An 18028-nucleotide genomic window follows, 5' to 3' on the forward strand; every position below is an offset into this window, starting at 1 on the left:
AGAAAAATGGATGCACCTTCCCGCTCTGTTCCCAGAGCAATTCCAAGATTCATCCTTCCCTGGCTGGCTCTGCTCATGAATAAACACCACCACTAACAACCCTTTACCTAGGCCCCGGGGAGGCATTTTTGCAATTTCTTGCTAGAATCCCTCTAAATGCATCACTTCCCTGATCCCCCGTGGAGATGTTTCCACAAGCAGAAACTGCTGGGCTGTGGCATGTGAATGTCACCGAGTGAATTGGTTAAAAATTCCATCTCGCTCACCTTCCCACGGCGCGCGGCAGCGGGAGCTCAGCGCCAGGCACCAGCTGTGCTGCAGCCCGCAAAATGGCTCTGGCTCCCGGCGTCCGTCCTGGGAGCAGCGCTCAGCCTCAGCCTGTCAAAGGAGCAGCAGCAACAGGGAAAAGATAAAGAGACAAGTGGCATCATCTCTGTGCTGCTGCCAGTGGGAGACAACACTGGCATCTGAGATGCTGCTCCTGCACGGTGGCAGCGGGAAGGCTCTGGGAAATAGGGTTCACTTACCCAGCCCACAGTGTGGGCAGCACCCCTGGGGCAGCAGGAGCCCTCTTCCCACTCTGCCATCCTGGTTGAGCCCCCAGCCCTTGGCCTGTCACCACCGTGATGCACTGGGTAGCCTGGCGCAGGCCAAAACCCAGTGGGAGTGTTTCACTGCCACCCCCTCAGCCAGGCGGGATGTGCCTGGGTACCAGGGGATGTCCTTGGGTACCACGATGGGCTCAGTTACCCTCATGCTTGGAAACTGCACCCTGGTAAGGGAGGGTGGTGCAGAGCCCAGCCCCTGGGAGCCCCCTTTCCCCGTGGGTCAGGCTGGGATTCGGGGGTCCATGGGGGATGGGGGTGAGTGCCCATGGTTCCCCCCCCACTCCCACAGCCAGCGTGTTTCCCATGCACTCCTGTGTCCCTGGGTGTGCGGGAGCTTGGCTGCAGTGTGTTCAACAAGGAGCCTGGATCTGCGGATAACCAATCTGTCAGGTTTCTTCACCAGCGTTTTTTGGAAAACCCTGCAGGCAGGTGCAGGTGCCACATCAATATGTCAGTGCTCTGATGACGAGTTCATAATATTTTCTGCTTGCATTCCACTGTCTCCGTGTATTAGCAAACAGGCGTCTCCCAGCACTGCTCACCAGAGCCAGGGGTTGCGGATTTAATAACAAAACCATCATGGTAAATCATTAGTTGGTGATTCAGCATGGAAATGCCTCATTAGCACTTCAGCATGTGCAGTGTGTGACTTATGAAAACCTCTGAATTATGACTAATTAAGTGCAGGCCAAAAAAAATATCCCAGATCAGAACAATAGTCAGGATAAAATAAAACAAAATGAAGGAAAAGAAAAGAAAAAGAAAAAGGAAAAGAAAAGAAAAGAAAAAAGAAAAGAAAAGAAAAGAAAAGAAAAGAAAAGAAAAAAAAGAAAAAAGAAAAAAGAAAAAAGAAAAAAGAAAAAAGAAAAAAGAAAAAAGAAAAGGATAATAAAACGTGTGAGGCCACCAGAACTGGTGCACACTGGGAGGAGAATCCACGTGCACAAGGTCAGAATGGAACAGTGCACAGAGAGTGTTGTTTGGGAAGATTCCTCCATCCTGAAGCACTAGGATACAGATTAACATCAACCTCTAATTAACAGAAGTTTTAAGATCTTCAACAAGCTAATTAATTGTTATATGAATCACAAGAACTTTGAGCACTGGCACATTCAAAGCCCTTTCCAATCAAATCCATTTTGCTTTGCAGTGCTTGATCCCAAGAAGCTGGTAACTGGGCACTCTGTGCCTGCTTGGCTCCTCTCGGCACCAAGGAACCGGGGTCCTGCCATGGCTCCCCCACCCAGGGCGTCACCCCCTCACAGCCCCACGGTGCTCAGTGGGGTTCCCATGCTGGTCTCAGTCCATCACTGGGGAGCAAGTGATGCTGAGTGAGCCTCTCACCCTAAGAAAGGCTCTAAAAATAAACTCCTAATACACTCTTGCATCCTGTCAAGGCTTTAAATAGCTGTTTGGAGTTCAAATTTTAAAAACTGTTGAGCTCAAATCATTTATGACAACTTGGGAGCCAAAAATAAATGGGAATGAGGAAAGAGGAGGAGCCTGTCCCCCGCCAAAGCTACCGAGGAGAAGTGCCCGTGGGCTGAGCCCACGCACAGCCGGAGTCCCTGGAGCCTCGGGGGACATGGGGTTGGGGGAGAGAGCTGGTCTTACAGTCCCATCCTGGATGGTGTCACTGGCCAAGCCCTATGCCCAGTTTGAGGGCCTGGGTGTGTTTTTGTGGGGCAGGGGCACAAGGAGGCTTTGACTGGGAAATGGAGTCTGACTCATGAGCCACGGAGCACCTCTGATATGAGGAGTTACAGAGGGACTGTCTGACTGCACCAGCTTCTCATGATGTGGGTCCTTTGTCAAGATATTCATTTATCCTATAGAATATTAGACTCTACTTTAATCCAGATTGTAATCAGAAAAGTGCAGGGAGTGCTCACTCAGCTCTGCTCCAGAGACACCTGCAGCACAACCGAGAAGTGGCTCTGCCTGTTAGAGACACACTGAGCTCTCGGGAGAGGTGAAAGCAGTTGCTATATCACAGGATTCCAGAATGGGTTGGGTTGGAAGAGATCTCACAGATCACCTTGTTCCACCCCTGCTATGGGCAAGGATATCTTCCACTAGAGCAGGTTGCTCCAAGCCCTGTCCAGCCTGGCCTGGAACACTGCCAGGGATCCAGGGGCAGCCACAGCTTCTCTGGGCACCCTGTGCCAGGGCCTCACCACCCTCCCAGGGAAGAATCCCTTCCCAATATCCCATCTATCCCTGCCCTCTGGCCAGAAGCCATTCCCTGTATCCTGTCCCTCCAGGCTCTTGTCCCTGCAGGCTCTTTTCCCAAGTCCCTCTTCAGCTCTCCTGGAGCGCCTTTAGGCCCTGGAAGGAGCTCTAAGGTCTCCCTAGAGCCTTGTCTTCTCCAGGTGAATGCCCCCAGCTCTCCCAGTCTGGCTCCACAACAGAGGGGCTCCAGCCCTGGAGCATCTCCATGGCCTCACCTGGTCTTGCTCCAGCAGGTTGTACCTCACTTTCTGAATGCCCACCCAAAGCTAGGGATGACCCTCATGGGACCCAGGGCTGTCCCCACAAGCACTGTCCACTCAGGTCGGGTGTCATCCCTGGTGTGGGGCAGCCCCTCGGCTGTCACCCTCCCCAGTGCCAGTCCAGCCATGCCCAGCCAGCACCGGCCATGTGTGCCAGGCTGTGAGCAATCGCCGCTGCTGGGCTTTCCAGAAATACTCTGCTCTCCTGCTCACTGACCTTTGATCCTTTATTCAATTTTCATTCTTCTGGAAAGCCCAGAAATGCAGAGGATGCCCTGACACTCACATCAGGGAGGAGGCTGGGACAGTGCCGGTGCCGCCTGCCTGCGGCAAACACCACAGGGCTGTGCTGGGAGGGGGCTCCGAACACAGGGTAGGGGGCTCTGAGTGCAGGGACAGGGCTCTGAACACAGGGCTCCTCATTTCTTTTTCCCTGGATGTTCCCGGAGCCAACCCCTCTGCAGTCACGATGCTCAGGCTGACTGGGGAGAGGGGCAGTCAGAGTGCTGGGCACACTGCAGCTCCTCACCCTCCTCCTGCAACAGCTGAGTAGGAGGTTATGGGAAAAACATGTTTTCCCAAATCCCAGCACTTTCTGCTGCAGCACTTGGCTCTGGCTCCACCTGCATCTCACCGCACAGCTCAGCGATGGCCCAGTGCTGCTCGTCTCTCTCCCCAGGATCGTGGTACCAGTTGCATTCCCTTCCCTCACACAGCATCTGCTGCAAGAGCCTGGGGAGGACTCCCCCTGCCCCCAGAGCAGGTTCCTGGTGCTGCTGCTGCCCCTCTGCGCACTGCTGGCACCCAACATCCCAACCCGCAGCCTTGGGGCGGCCACAGGGGATCCCCAGCTGCGCTGAACCAGCGTTTTCCTTGGTCATGCTGGAAACCCATCAGGAGCAGGATTTCACTTACTTCGGTTGAGCGTGGAAAAAGCAAGGAGCAGTGATAGTTTGGCATTGGGGGGTGCATTAGCTCTGCCCCCTCAGGCTGGTGAGTACCTGGTTGGAATGACACCGGGCTGGTAACCAGCCAGGTATGGACAGGTTTGGGTCAGATCTTGGGAAGAAATTCTTCCCTGTGAGGGTGGGGAGGCCGTGGCACAGGTTGCCCAGAGAAGCTGTAACTGTCCCTGAATCCCTGGAAGTGTCCAAGGCCAGGCTGGACAGGGAGCAACCTGCTCTAGTGGAAGGTGTCCCTGCCCATGGCAGAGGTGGGACGAGATGGTCTGTGAAGTCCTTTCCAACCCAAATCATTCCAGGATTCTGTGATTCTCTTGCAATTCCTAAACTTGGGTGTTAAAAGGCAACATCTCACCACAGCAGAACAATGTGGATGGCAATATGAACCTTAACAAGGAATAATTTGCCCTCTAGGGGAAAAAATGCCAAACGGAAGCGTGTTGTATTCCCAGCCTGTGCCGTTAGAGAGTCGGTGATGTTGCAGTTCCCACTCACCCCACGTGCAAACAGCCCCCTGAGTCACCGGGGCAGAGCCCTGGGGACCGAGACCGCGGGCCCCAGGGCTGGTGGAGGTTGTGGGAATCCCACATGGGAAATCCCAAATGGGAGATCGAATGGGAAATGTGTCAGTGGGAACAGACACAACTCCGAGCCAGGACCAGTCGAGCAGGAGCCGAGCCTGATGAAGTGAGTGTGGTGTCCAGAGCAGCGGGAGGAGCACTGGAATGTATGAGCGCTGTCAGAGCTGTGTGGGGTCAGAGCCGCGTGGGATCAGAGCCGTGCGGTGTCCGAGCCGTGCTGCGCACAGCCCATATTGCAGGTGACATCCAGTGGCTGCGGGAAGCAGTGCAGCCCCACTGCCACCACGGGCACCGCACCCGGCACCGCACCCGGCACCGCACCCGGCACCGCACCCGGCACGCAGCCACCCAGCCCCAGCACCTGGCCAGGGGAGAAGCTGTGGCTGCCCCTTCCCTGGAAGTGTTTAAGGCCAGGTTAGACAGTGCTCGGAGCAACCTGGTCGAGTGGAAGGTTTGCGTTAGATCCTGCTCGCGTCAGGGGGGTGGAACGCCATGGTCTGTGAGGCCCCTTCCAAGCAGTCGAGCGCAGACCTCAGCTGGAGTTTCGGGAAGCTCAGTCCGCTGCCAGTCCTGGCACATGACCCCGAGGTGCCCACAGGACACGGGGCCGCTGCAGTCGGTGGAGCTGGTGGGACGTGCCAGGGCCCTCCATACCCTCAGGGGTACCGTCCGGCTCCTCTGAGCAGGGAGCGCCAGGAGAGGGATGTGTTCGGAGGTATTTGCAATTTCCTCCCACCTCAGGGGGATTTTCCCCCCCCCCCCCCCCGCCAGCCTCTCCCCGCTCTCCGGGACAGCGGGAGAACTCTCACGCTTTAATAACAGAGGTATGTGGGGGGGACAGGCAGCACAAATAAACCTGCTGATGGGAGCAGCAGTGGCAGACGTTTGCTCGGCACCCAAGGCACCAGCCCCTCATGACTCCCACAGAGCCAGGACATGATGGGACAATCATGCAGAACTAGGACCTGATGGGATATCACAGCCTCACCTGCTCATCCCCCCAGCCCATTGCTGTCCTGCTTTGGGGACAGCAGTCCCTCTGCCATCACGGGAACAAGCAGCCTGTGCCAAGCAGCCCATTTTGGGAGCAAGCCTTGTTTACTCTGGACTGAATGTTCACATCCCTCAGCCGCTCAGCTACATAATCACCAAAACCAACACGGGACCCGGGACTGCGCTGTGTTTTTGTGCTTGTCCAGTAGCCGCTCAGGGAGATCAAAGCCTTGGCTCTGGCCGCAGCCAGCCCCGCGGGCCCTGTCTGGCTGCTGCAGTTCCCACCGTGCTGGGGAGGGACTCAGTGATGCTGGGGCAGGTGGGAGCACCCTGAGAGCCACCAGCGATGCTGTAGGACTGGGGCTGGCTGCTCCCTAGAACACAAAGTTTTTCCAAAACTGCCTGAGACTCATCAGAACTGGGAGGAGAAAGGCTGTGGCCATGCCCTGGCTTAAGCAGGGGGTCCTTGGGGAGGGGAAGTTTGGGCAGGAGGTGCTCATTGGACATGGACACCTTGCACTAGAGGGATGGTCTTACAGCCCTTTGGTGTAGCCCAGGTTTGTCATACTCCCCTCTCCCTCACCATCCGAAACAGAGAGGACATGATTATCATCATCTCCCCATCTCCCCTACTCTATGGGGTGGCTCTGGTGGGGCAGATCCCAGGTCAAGGGGCAAAGGACAGTGTCCCAGCACTGGGAGACACAGGGAGCACAGTGCTGGGTGGTCATATCCCCCTCTCTGTCCAGGAAAGACCCCGGAAATACTGCAGGGACAGGATGTCTCTGCTGGCACTTGTGCTCATGGGCACAGACCTGCATCCCACACACAGACCCCTGTGAAGGTGACATTGATCCAGCTTGACCTGATCTAGGCTAGCAGGGCTTCCAGTCGTGCTCTGCACCACAGCACTGTCCCCACCACGATGAGCTGAGCTGCGACCGTCTGGCACTGGGACAACAGCAGGACACAGCTGGCACCTGAACGTGTTCCCCAGCAGAGCAGTTGGGGTGTGCGGGTACAGGGTGCTCCTCCCTGGAACCCCTGGCATCCCCAGGTTCTACAGGGCCACGAAGGGAAACGTGTCTCCTCTCCTCCTCCTCCCCTCACAAATGTTTTCGATGGGGTGGTTTTTCCCTTCCAGCCAAGGCAGATGCGGCCTCACCCAACAATCCAAATTCTGTGCACGCAGAGCCAGGGAGGCCATGGTGCCTTTTGGTGCATTCCCAGCTGGGAGCAAGTGTCTCCTTGGCACACAGCCTGGCAGGGTACAGGTAACTCCAGTCAGTGAAACATGTCCAGCAGTGCTTTCATGGGAAGGGCAGCTGGAGCACAGGGAAGCTCCTGAGTCAGTGGGATGTGTGTGCACAGGGTCCGGCACAAATCCACGCCCGATGCCAGGAGCTCATGCTGAGTGCAAAAGGGCTTCATGGAGCCCTGGGCACTTGGGCAGTCTCCATCCCTGAGGGAGCCAAGCTGGAGACCTCTGTGCCCTTCCCACAGGACAGCTGATGTTCCCCAAGGTGACAGCCTCAGATGAGCCCCCCAAAAAGTGCTGAGAGGCTGAGGGACAAAGAGTGGCTCCAGCTGCCTCGCCACACCGTATGCCAGGTGTACTGGCCCCATCACCATCTTTTGTCCTTTGAGCAGCAAAAAACCTAGACCAAAACCAGAAGGAATCATGGCCACAGCCATTCGGAGCCCATGGTCACCGGGAACATAGGCCTTGATGTCCTGTGCATGCAGGAGTTCCCACAGCTCACTCTCCTCCAACAGGAGCTATAGAGATGTTTTCGTTTGGAAAAAAATACACTATTCCACCTGAAATGTCATCCTGTGCTCATTGCGTACTTGGGAAAGGGCAGCAAAGCCCTGGGAAGCAGCGAGTTAGGAGGAAGGAGAAGCTGGGAGAAGGACAGGGAGGATGTAGAGCACCTGAATGAACACAAGGTACTGGTATTGACGGTTGCTTTTTCACCCCCACCTTTCTCATGGCTGCTGTCAAACCCCGTGTACATCCATGACCAAAGGACAGGAGGTCCCTGGCCGTAGGGTGGTTGAGCCAGGAGAACCCGCCTGGCACCACCCCGGAGTGCTCGGGGGGGGGGGGGGGGGGTTCGTGTGCCGCTGACTCACACCAGGAGAATCTCTGGCCCAGCCCAAGTCCCCTCACGCGCCTGGTGTGGGACCGTTCCTGCCGCTCGCTAACGCCTGCATGGAGCGGCCCAATGCCATGGCAAGCTCACACATGCCCAAGGTGGGAGTGGAGATCTGGGTTTCTCAGCTCCAGCCTCGGCTGCACTGGAGCTGAAAACAGGAGGGTTGGGGCATTCCAGAGTGAAGGTGCTGGTGACCAGGGCTGATCATGGCCCCCCAGACATCCTTGGCTCCGCTGCGTGGCAAAGATTGCCCATGACTGACCTGGACAGACCAGGTTCAGCTGCTCTCCTCGAGCATGGGATGGCAGGAGCTACTCAGGAGAGATCTGAAGGACAGGGTGGGAACATGGTGACACAGGGGGAACTGCCTTGGGGCACAGGATGGGGTGTCACCACTGGCACAGGGCCCCAACACCTCTCTGAGCAGCTAGAGTAGGAACAGTGGTACCAGACCCTTCCCCTGCCAGGATGGGGTTTTCCTGCCTTTCGGGATCGGGGCACCCCAGCCTCGGTCCCACGGCACCGCGGCAGTGGCAAGCTGGGGACCTTTCAGCTGGCGGCTGTGGGTGCCTTTCTGCAGCGTCAGACGAATCCTCCCGGCTGCACCCCCGCGATTTATTCAGCTTAATCCGGCGGCGGGCAGGTCCCACCCGCGCCCCGCCGGGGTGCCGGCTCAGCCCCGCGGGCGCGCGGCCCAGGGGACGGTCCCTCCCCGCAGGGAGGGACTGAGTTATGAAAGTTTTGAATGGGGAGTGTGGGCTGGCAGCAGGGAGCCCAGGGCGCGGCACTCGCTGCGGGCAGCGCGCGGCAGGCTGGGCTGCGGCACCCCGAGGTCCCCACGACGCCTCCCGCCGCCGTCCCGCTCCCCGCAGACAACGCCGGCCGGGAGAAGAGACACTCGATGATACCCCAACCTCTATCCCCTCATTACCTCGCCGGCTGTCTTCCTGGGGTTTATATCCCACAGTTCCGGGGGGAACGTCTCCTGAGGCCATTCTCGTGCCCTTATCACTTTTCCAGCCCAGCTTCTTCACTGTAACTGTTGGACGGAGAACTGATAAGGGTATGCGAGTGACACGAGCGACCGTCCTGACACGCTGGCCCCTAGTGGCCCCCGGGCTATCCCGGCTCCGGCTGCGGCTCCAGCTGCAGCAGGCATCCGTGCCTGTGCGGCTCCAGATGCTGGCGCAGGGTAAACCGACGGCAAAGCAAATGCAGGGGATACAGAAGTATCTTTTTTCACTAAAGCCTGGCAGGTCCCGTCACTCCGGGATTTTTCCTTTCAGCATCTGCAGCAGGTCTCCATCAGGAAAATGCATCTTTTTGGAAAAGGTCTTGAAATGCTTTTTAATGTGTTACTGTTTGCTTGTGTTTCAGTGAAGCCAGCTTGGAATTCTTTGGGAGCAATGTAAAGATTAATTATAAAAGTAAGAAATGAGTGTAAAACTCCTGTGCTTTCCTGTGCTTGGAATTATTCCTGTTAAATGCTATTTATTCCCAACATTTCCCTGACTTTCTAGGTGAGTTCCTGCCAGCCGTCTCCAGCCACAGCAGATGAAGCAAATGATGAACATCCCAGAGGGACAAAGGCAGCGAACCCCAGGATGAGGTAAGGGAGTGTCTGTTCGGCAGAGCCCTGTGCTCCCATCCGGCTTGGGGTGCTGCTGCGGCACAGCCCGTGTCCCACAGAGGCTGCCCCTGCATGGCAAACCGATGCTCTAAAGCACTCAGGAATCCCTTCATAGGTCCATCCTCTTTTTCCCAGTTTTCCATCTATTCCCGTAAGTCAGATCTTTCCTGCCTCCACTAAAGTGTTTTGCAGCGTGTGTGCCAGCATGCTGGCATTCTGGGGTGCTTGCTCATGGATGCGTGGCTGGGTGGAGAGGAAAGAGCCAGCACCAGCACAAGGAGGAGGTTTCTCTCCATAGGGGATGCAGCCTGGCCTCGCCGAAACCCATCGGCTGCATGGCCCACAGTCCAGGGCTGCCCTGGCCCCATATGACCCTCACAGCCTTCGACTACTGCAGCCCCACGGGGCTCCCCAAAAACAATGCCACCCCCACAGAACTCTCCTGCAGCTCCCTGCACACCCTGCTGCTTGACAAAGGCTGGAGGGGGATCCCAGAGCCTCACAGGGGTGGGTGCCCCAGGTCCCCTTAACTTCCAGGTGCAGGCGTCAGGGCAGGGATCAAAGTGGAGGAGCAGATCCACGTCAGGCACGGCGTGCACAGGCTGGCCTGGAGAGGGGAGGCGCCCCTAAACCCAGACCCTCCTGCTCCCGAGCTTGGGCCCCATCCTGACCCCTGGCTTGGCCCGGACACTGACTTGGAGGCGCAGCCCCGATGCGGGAGTCTTGGTGCCCCGGGCCTATCTGGTGGCCACACTGAGGCACACCAGACACGGCTCCTTTCTCCCACTGCAGCCCTTTGGGGAGAGCTGGACTGTGCTCTGGGTGCTCCCCCCGACTGCAGGTGGCCCCTCAGCAGCCTCCACCATGGCCAGGGATCCAGGGCTCTGAGGCGCCATTTCCGGAGCATCCTCTTGGAGCAGAGAGGGAAGTGTCAGTATTTGGGACAGGCTCTGTCTCCCTTCATCAATGGCTTTTTCTCCCCCCCAGTGACTCCGGACCCAGGCCAATGGGGGCAGGATGTGACCCCCCACACCACAGCTCTGGGCAGATAACGCAGTGGGCTGGCACCAGTGGGTTCGGAGCACTTGGGGGTCCCAGGACTTCCCCCCAGCCCACCCGTCCCCTGGGAGCTGGAGGGCAGAGCACTGCTCTACACACGGCCCACACAGCCCCTCCGGCTGCTCCTGTTGCCCAGGGAGGTGTGGAGGTGGCAGAGGACCCACAAAATGAAGGAGGGAAGAGGAAGGTTATCCCCAACATCCCACTGGGAGTTGGTCTAGGGACAAAACTGGAGCGGTCATGGCATCCCTTGGCACTGGGGGTCTTCTCTGGGGAGCACCAGGAGCTTCCAGGAGACTCAGACTAGCCAGGGTGAGTGCTTGAAGCTACCAGGAGCCCTGAAATGGATGGGGTGAGCTCCTGGAGCCTCCAGGAGCTCCAGATGTGAGTGCCTGCCTTCTGACAGCCGCTTCTGCATGAGGGGTTCAGCGGGGGGCCGGGACCTCATGTGATCCCTCTGCAAACAGCCGCCGGCGGGTTGTCAGTGTGTATTTGGCTTTGCCCCGTGGCAGGTGGGGTGATCAGCCATGAAAAGACGGCTTAGCGCCACCGGAAAACTCCTGAGGCAGCCGAAATTCCCCGCGCCGGCCCCAGCCCAGCCCCGGCGCGGGGAGCCGGGCCAGGGCAGCGCGGCGGGGGGAGCCGGGGCAGAGGGGGGGCGATGGCTGAGCCAGCACCGGTGCTGCTGCCGCGCAGCCGCTTCTCGCCCTGAGCACGTAGTCCTGATATTAAAGTCATGAATAGGAAATTCCACTTCTTCAGAAAAAAACAGAAGCCGGATATTTCATAAGTGTCCTAGCGGACATGAAAGCCGCACCAGGAAATTTCACTCAGCAGAGATATTAAAGTTGACGCAGCCCTTGGGGCAGCTGGGGCCAAGCACCCGGAGCCTGGTACAGGGCGAGGGACGGCTGCAGGGACACGCGTGTCCTGTGGCCCCTGCACATTCCACCGTCCCTCGTGTCCCTGTCCCTCCCAGCCCTGCCTCAGCCCACTTCACTCTGCAGTAGGTGACCCCAGGTCTAGTACAGCCCACCCCTCCCACCCACAGCATTCCCAGTTGGGAAAGCAAAGCCCCCTCCCTTGCAGCCACAGCCCTGGTGCTGCCAGGCTGAGGTCACCGAGCCTGCCATGGGCAATGTGGGTCCTGCCTGCACCGAGCCTGCTGTGGGCAGCATGTGCTACACCCTCACTGCCCGCCTGTGCCCTGATAACAGAGGTAACTGGTTGCAAGGGCAGGCACCAAAGTGCCCAAGAATTTCTTCCCAACCCAGCCAAGCCAGCACCAATACCCTCATCCACCCCACAATCCTTTCCCAGCAAAGCCCACCAGCACAACTTGCTTTCTCCCCGGAGGGGGACAGGACGGGGAATTGGGATACTTGCCCGCTCTATCCGGAGTGGCAGCACGTCTACAGGCATTGTGGGAACAGGGGGAGATACGTCTGGGAAAAGTGTGAAGCTGCCCCAGCACTGCTGAGGGGTCGTTTCTTGTGCCTGTGGCTACCTGCGTTTGCTCCATGCTCCATGCTCCATGCTCCATGCTCCATGCTCCATGCTCCATCCCACACGGAGCACACACAGCTGGGAGCTCTGGGGGAGGCAGAGCCACACAGGGGTTCATTGTGGGGTCCCTTGCCAATCCACTGGACACAACACGTGCCTTTGATCACCAAGAGGCCAACTACCTCCCTTGGAACGCCCCTCGAAGGAGGGAAACAGGCAATGGCTATACAGGCACTGGCACCGGGGGCACAGGAGTCAAGTGCTCAGGGGGGACCCCACAGACATGAGACACAAAGGGGGCAGCAGCCAAGCCCCCATCAGGGCACAGGGCAGGCCAGAGCCCCACGGGGGGCTGTGCTGGGGTGGGAGGTCTGCCACCCCCAGGGAAGAGGAGCGACACTGGCCCCGGGCGCAGCGCAGCACCGCTCACCCCGGTGCTGCAGGGGAGCGCCGCCCCCACAGGCACTGAGCACAGCTAATTGCAGGTTATTGCACTGCTCTGTCATTAAATACGGATCAGTTCTCTTCCGACACACACTCCGAGGAGTGCAAACTTGGATCTTCTCCTGCCTCCGCTCAGCGCCTCTCCTCACCTGCCAGCAGCCACGGGACAGCAGAGGGTGCAGCACGCACTGTGTCACAGTGGTGGCAGAGGGTGCAGTGTGGTTTGGGTTGAGAGGCACCTTAAAGCTCATCTCATTCCAACCCCCTGCCACGGGCAGGGACGCCTTCCACTATCCCAGGTTGTTCTAATCCCCATCCAACCTGGCCTGGAACACTGCCAGGGATGGGGCAGCCACAGATTCTCTGGGCACCCTGTGCCAGGGCCTCCCCACCCTCACTGAGAAAAATCCCTTCCCAATATCCCGTCTAACCCTGCCCTCTGGCAGTGGGAAGCCATTCTGCCTTTGTTCTGGCACTCCAGACTCTTGTCCCAAGTCCCTCTTCAGCTCTCCTGGAGCCCCTTTAGGCACTGGAAGGAGCTCTAAGGTCTTCCCAGAGCTTTCTCTTCTCCAGGCTGAAGACATTTCATCCCTCAGCTTTGGTTGAATCAAGATCCAGCTGCCCAGATCCTGGGCTTTATCTCCAGTTCAATCTGGAGCCCCACAGCTCTGCCATTCCCAGGGACCAGGCACTGACATTTCCCTGTTGCTGTTCCCAGTGGGGATTTATCAGAATTAGGAGTTAAACACAACCCAAAGAGCATTGTAATGGCTTCTCGAGAGAAAACAAGTTTCTAAAATTAAAAAAGCAAAATGAGAGAATTGAATATTTTTGCATTGATTTTCTTGCCATGCATATTTATAAAACTTAGTTTAATAATATTAAGAAAATACCGGAGAGTGCTGAGTGAGAGCTGCGGTCTGCATCCCCATCCCATGGCAAGGCACGCATCAGACCTCAGCACCTGTGCCCTGCCAGGATCGGAGCTGCAGCATTGATTCCAGGAGCTCAGAGCAGGGAATCAATCACCTATCCGAAAACCAGAAAACCCACGGAAAGACTCCTAAAACCACAAGGAAATTATTGCCCATTGCCACAAGCAATAAACACAGTGCCCAGAGAGTCCAAGCAATTTTTTCTCCCTGCCGCATCACCACACACTCTCATCTTAATTGGTAAATAATCACCAGATTGCATTGTCACTCCATCCCTTCTATGCCTCCCCAGGAAACTGTGGCTGCCCCATCCCTGGAAGTGTCTAAGGCCAGGCTGGACAGGGCTTGGAGCAACCTGGGATAGTGGAAGGTGTCCCTGCCCACAGCAGGGGGTTGGAATGAGATGAGCTTTAAGGTCACTTCCAACCCAAACCATTCTGGGACTCAGTGATTCACCCATTACAGCACAACTGGCCTCATCTTCCACCGCCACCCACAGATATTCATTCCCTCCTGCCAGGATCTGGTGATTGCCACCCTGGTGTCAAGGCACTCCTAGTCTTTCAATGTAAGGGGTTCTCTGCTGCCCCTCTGGAGCACATCCAGGTGAAAAACCCACCGTGGAGGTGCAAGAATTGCAGATTAAAAAGGGAAAAGCATGGAGGAGTGCAGGGAGAGAGATGTGTTGTCAAGGCAACAGCAACTGCAGGTTTGGGAGAGGGAAGGAGAGGGGAACGGGGGTACCTGGGGCTCTGGTGATGGACACAGAGGCACAGGAAGCCAAGGGCAAGGACAGGGAGAGTAACACTACCCCCTGCCCCTCCCTCCACCGGGACAGCTCCCAGCCCTGCTCCCAGTGAGGGAGGATGATTCAGAGCCCCACAGCATCCCCAGAGCCCATCACCTGCATCCTGCTCGGTCCCACAGCCCAGCTCCCCAGAACCCAGTGCTCAGGGTCCAAGGGACAGAAGCTGCCACTCTCCATGGCCCAGCAACTGAGCAAATGCCACCAGTGGCTCAAAAGGGAGCCTCTCTGGCTGCTCAGTGCCACAGACCACCACGGTCCTACTTTCAGACCTTTCAGCAATTTGTTAGAGTCTGAGTCAAACCAACTCCCCACACTGTGGAGCAGAGTCTGGAGAGATCCCTATCCCACCCATCTCCGAACCCTCCCACTTACAGGAAATTTTGAAACTTTGTTCATGCCTCAGACGGGCATGGAAGTCCCCAGCTCAGGGAGAGGACAGCAGGCACAGTCACCTGTGAGGTCCATGGTGGCCAGTGCAGCTACAGAGCTGCCAGTCTGACACAGATCCAGCCTTGGATCCAAGTTCACCAGGACAGCAGTGAGAGTGCAGGTGTGATCGGGACACAGGAAATCCTTTGCATTTGTGCACCTACAGACCTTGGTGTGCAAAGAGCTGTCACCATCCCCTCAGTCAGGAGCCAGGACAGGCAGAGGGGACAGGCAGGTGGTCAGTGCAGAAGCAGTCAGGGGCTCTGTGCTGCTGTGCTTACCTCCTGAGCCCCACATCCTGAGCCCTATACCCAGAGCCCCACACCCTGTTTCCTCCTTCCCTCGGTTGTCAAAGGCCCCACAGCAGTCCTGGTAGGGCAGCAGCTCTTGGCAGCATGGCAAGCCCTGCTCCCTGCTGAGCCCCTGCTCCCTGCTGAGCCCCTGCTCCCCACGCACCCATCCCAGCAGCAATCCCTGCCAGGCCCTGACAGCTCCCTAAAGCTGCTGCACTATTTTTACCCCACGGTTGCCATAGAGACATCAGAGCCGCTCCCTGTGATGATGCAGCTGCTTTTGGGTGATGCAGTCTCTTCCAGAAGCACTGCATCACCCATTGTATCATCCACTGCATCACACACTTCATCACCCATTGTATCACCCACTGTTATCACCTGCTGCATCATCACTCACTGCATCACCCACTGCATCAGCCACTGCATCATCACCCACTGCATCACCCACTTCAGGTCCCCTTGGACACCCCCTCTGGTCCCAGAGATCTATGCCAGCTCCCCGTGCCCTTGGCAATGCCACAAGATGTGGAGTCACACAGACGCCTCTCCATCCATCCCGGTGCCCCAGGCTGTAGTGAGCTGCTGCGTCCCCAGCCTGGCCAAGGTGCCACTGTGCTGGGCAATGTCTCCCCATGGCCAGCTCAACTGTCCGGCCAAAGCCAGGGACCAGAGGGGACAAGGACCAGCAGTATGAAGCACTGCATGGCCACAGTAGGTGGCAGGGCTGACTTTAGCTGACTGATCTCTGGCACACCCATTTTTCCAGCAGGGGAAATCAGGGTCCCAATTAAAGCAGGTACAAACCTGACCCAGGCTCCAGCTCTGCTTACATCTGAGGGGAAACAAGGTGCTGAGGGCATGGTTGGACCCTCTCCTCCGTGAAACCCCAGGAGGGGCATGGCTGGGGCCGAACTCTGGTGGGCTGGGACCCCCTGTGCTCAGGCTCAGCCCCACTGTGTCCCACAGGTCGGGGGACCTGGGCTGTGCCCTAGGTAGCAGCAGCATCAGCAGCAGAGCCAGTGGTTCCCCCCGGAATGCTGAACTCCCCCATGCCTGCGCTCAGCCCCCAGGAGTGTGGCTATAAACAGTGAAACGGTGGCCGTGCAGGGATGAGCTGGCAGGAATAACTCACACAGCCCTCGGCAAAGCACCCAAAATAGAACCTGCCAGCACCGGGTGCGTCCCAGGAGACGGGACTGGTTCAGCCCTTGGCAAGCCTGCACTGGCACCCTACCTGTGCCTGAGCTGGGAGTCCGAAGGTGCCAGGACATGATACTTTGGGACAAGACCCTTCCCCAGGAGACAGACCCAGCTCTTCTCAGCCAGGAGCTGCAGCTCCTCCAGGGCTGAAGAACATGGAGCCAACAGCTCCTCACCATCCTGTCCCTGCTCCCACAATCTCAGCCCCACAAGGCATCACTGCAGCCCCCACAAGTGCCCTGGGAACCACAACCGCACCCCACAGAGACCAGACAGCCCCGTTACAGTCCCAGAAAGCAGCTCCCTCTTCTCCAGGCTGGGCCTGACTAACCATAACCTCAGCAGGCTCTAATAAAGGGATGACAGCTCCCTGGCTGCTCATCCAGGCAGGATAGTCCTGGGATGGCCCCACAAAGCATTCAGCATCTCTGATGTTCTCTTCAGTCACACAGTTCTGTCACCTCTGCCTCTCTCTGCCCTGCCTGGAGAAAGAAGCCCCCTGACTAGGTGAGGATTCTGGGTATACCAGTATCACCCATGTGACAGGGGACTGGTATCACCAGCAGCACTTCCAGTGACTGCCCAGCCCTCCACACCCTGCCAGGGCTGTTCCATGTGGGCAGAACACTCTGTGGTGACACCCAGCCACCTCAAAGCCCCCTCATCCCAGTCTTGTCCCAAACTGATCATGTCTGGACCCCATCCTGCTGCCCCCAAGGCTGCACGGGCACTGCTGAGATCAAACCCATGGCTCAGAGCCCTGCACAGAGCTGCAGCTTCTCCAACAGTCATCCCTGCGGCCTCGTTGCCATGGCATCCTCAGGGATGGCACAGATACTGGTGAGGAAGACAAGGAGGATGAAGATAAGTGGACACATTGGCTCTGCAAAGCCAGGGCATGGCTGGGGCAGATTTGAGGACCTCTGGCAGCACGCAGGGGCCATTCCTGCTCCCCTCCACAGAGGTCCCAGCTCCCAGGACTGGCATAACCGAGCTGGCATCGCCATGCTCGTCCCTCCCATCTGGGGCATCTCCCACCCCATGGACACCTGGAAGCTGGTGAGTCCAGCCTGGTGGAGCAGGAAAGGGAACTCTCAGGTTTTAACATCTTCAAGGACAGGTCGTTCCTGCTTTCCAGCCAGGACCAGCCAGCCTGGGCTCCAGCACAGGGGTGACAACTCACAGGAGCAGCAAGGGGGCAGAGGAGGAAGGGGCATTTGTAGGTGGGGGTGTCGGCTCCCCAACTGTTTCTTCCAACATTCTCCTAATTGCAATCACCAGGGACCCAGGACCTTCCCTCTTTCCCCACAAACACCTCCTCCCTCCTTGTTGCCATCCCTGACCCATCTCGGGGTGCCCTGGGAGCAGAGCAGACCCCCCTCCACTGGGGGGATGCAGTGGCTTCTTCTGGTGCTGGAGTAGCACCCCCATTGCTGGGCAGCCTGGGGTCCTCCTGCCACCACAGCTTGTCCGTTCTAAATTTGCAGATTTCAGTTTATTTTTAAGATGTTTATTTTGTTAAGGTGTTTATATTCTTTTGCTTTCAGGAGTTAAGCCGTTTATTTTAGACAACTGGTGTGCTCATGCATTAGAAAATGGACAGATAAACACATTTTTGGGGGGTTATGGCCAGTTTACGCAGGTACTGCAGAGTGTCTGTGTTACCAAGTCAGGAGGAACCTGCCATAAGGTTTGCCAAATGCTCCCTAATGGAATAAGACTGACTTAATTTTTCTGCTAGCTCTGATTCTCATTGTCATCATCATCTCTGAATGAAGAGCACTGCAATATTAGATTATATTTTATTAACCACAAGAGAAATTTCCCCAAATGTTAATGTGATACAGAGGGTGTGATGACAAACATCCTCACAGTCGTGATGGTCTGCAGAAGTACAGAAACATGGGTGTTAGGGTGGTGGTCCGGGCC

Source organism: Corvus cornix, chromosome 10 (assembly GCF_000738735.6).
Source record: "Corvus cornix cornix isolate S_Up_H32 chromosome 10, ASM73873v5, whole genome shotgun sequence".
NCBI lineage: Eukaryota > Metazoa > Chordata > Aves > Passeriformes > Corvidae > Corvus > Corvus cornix.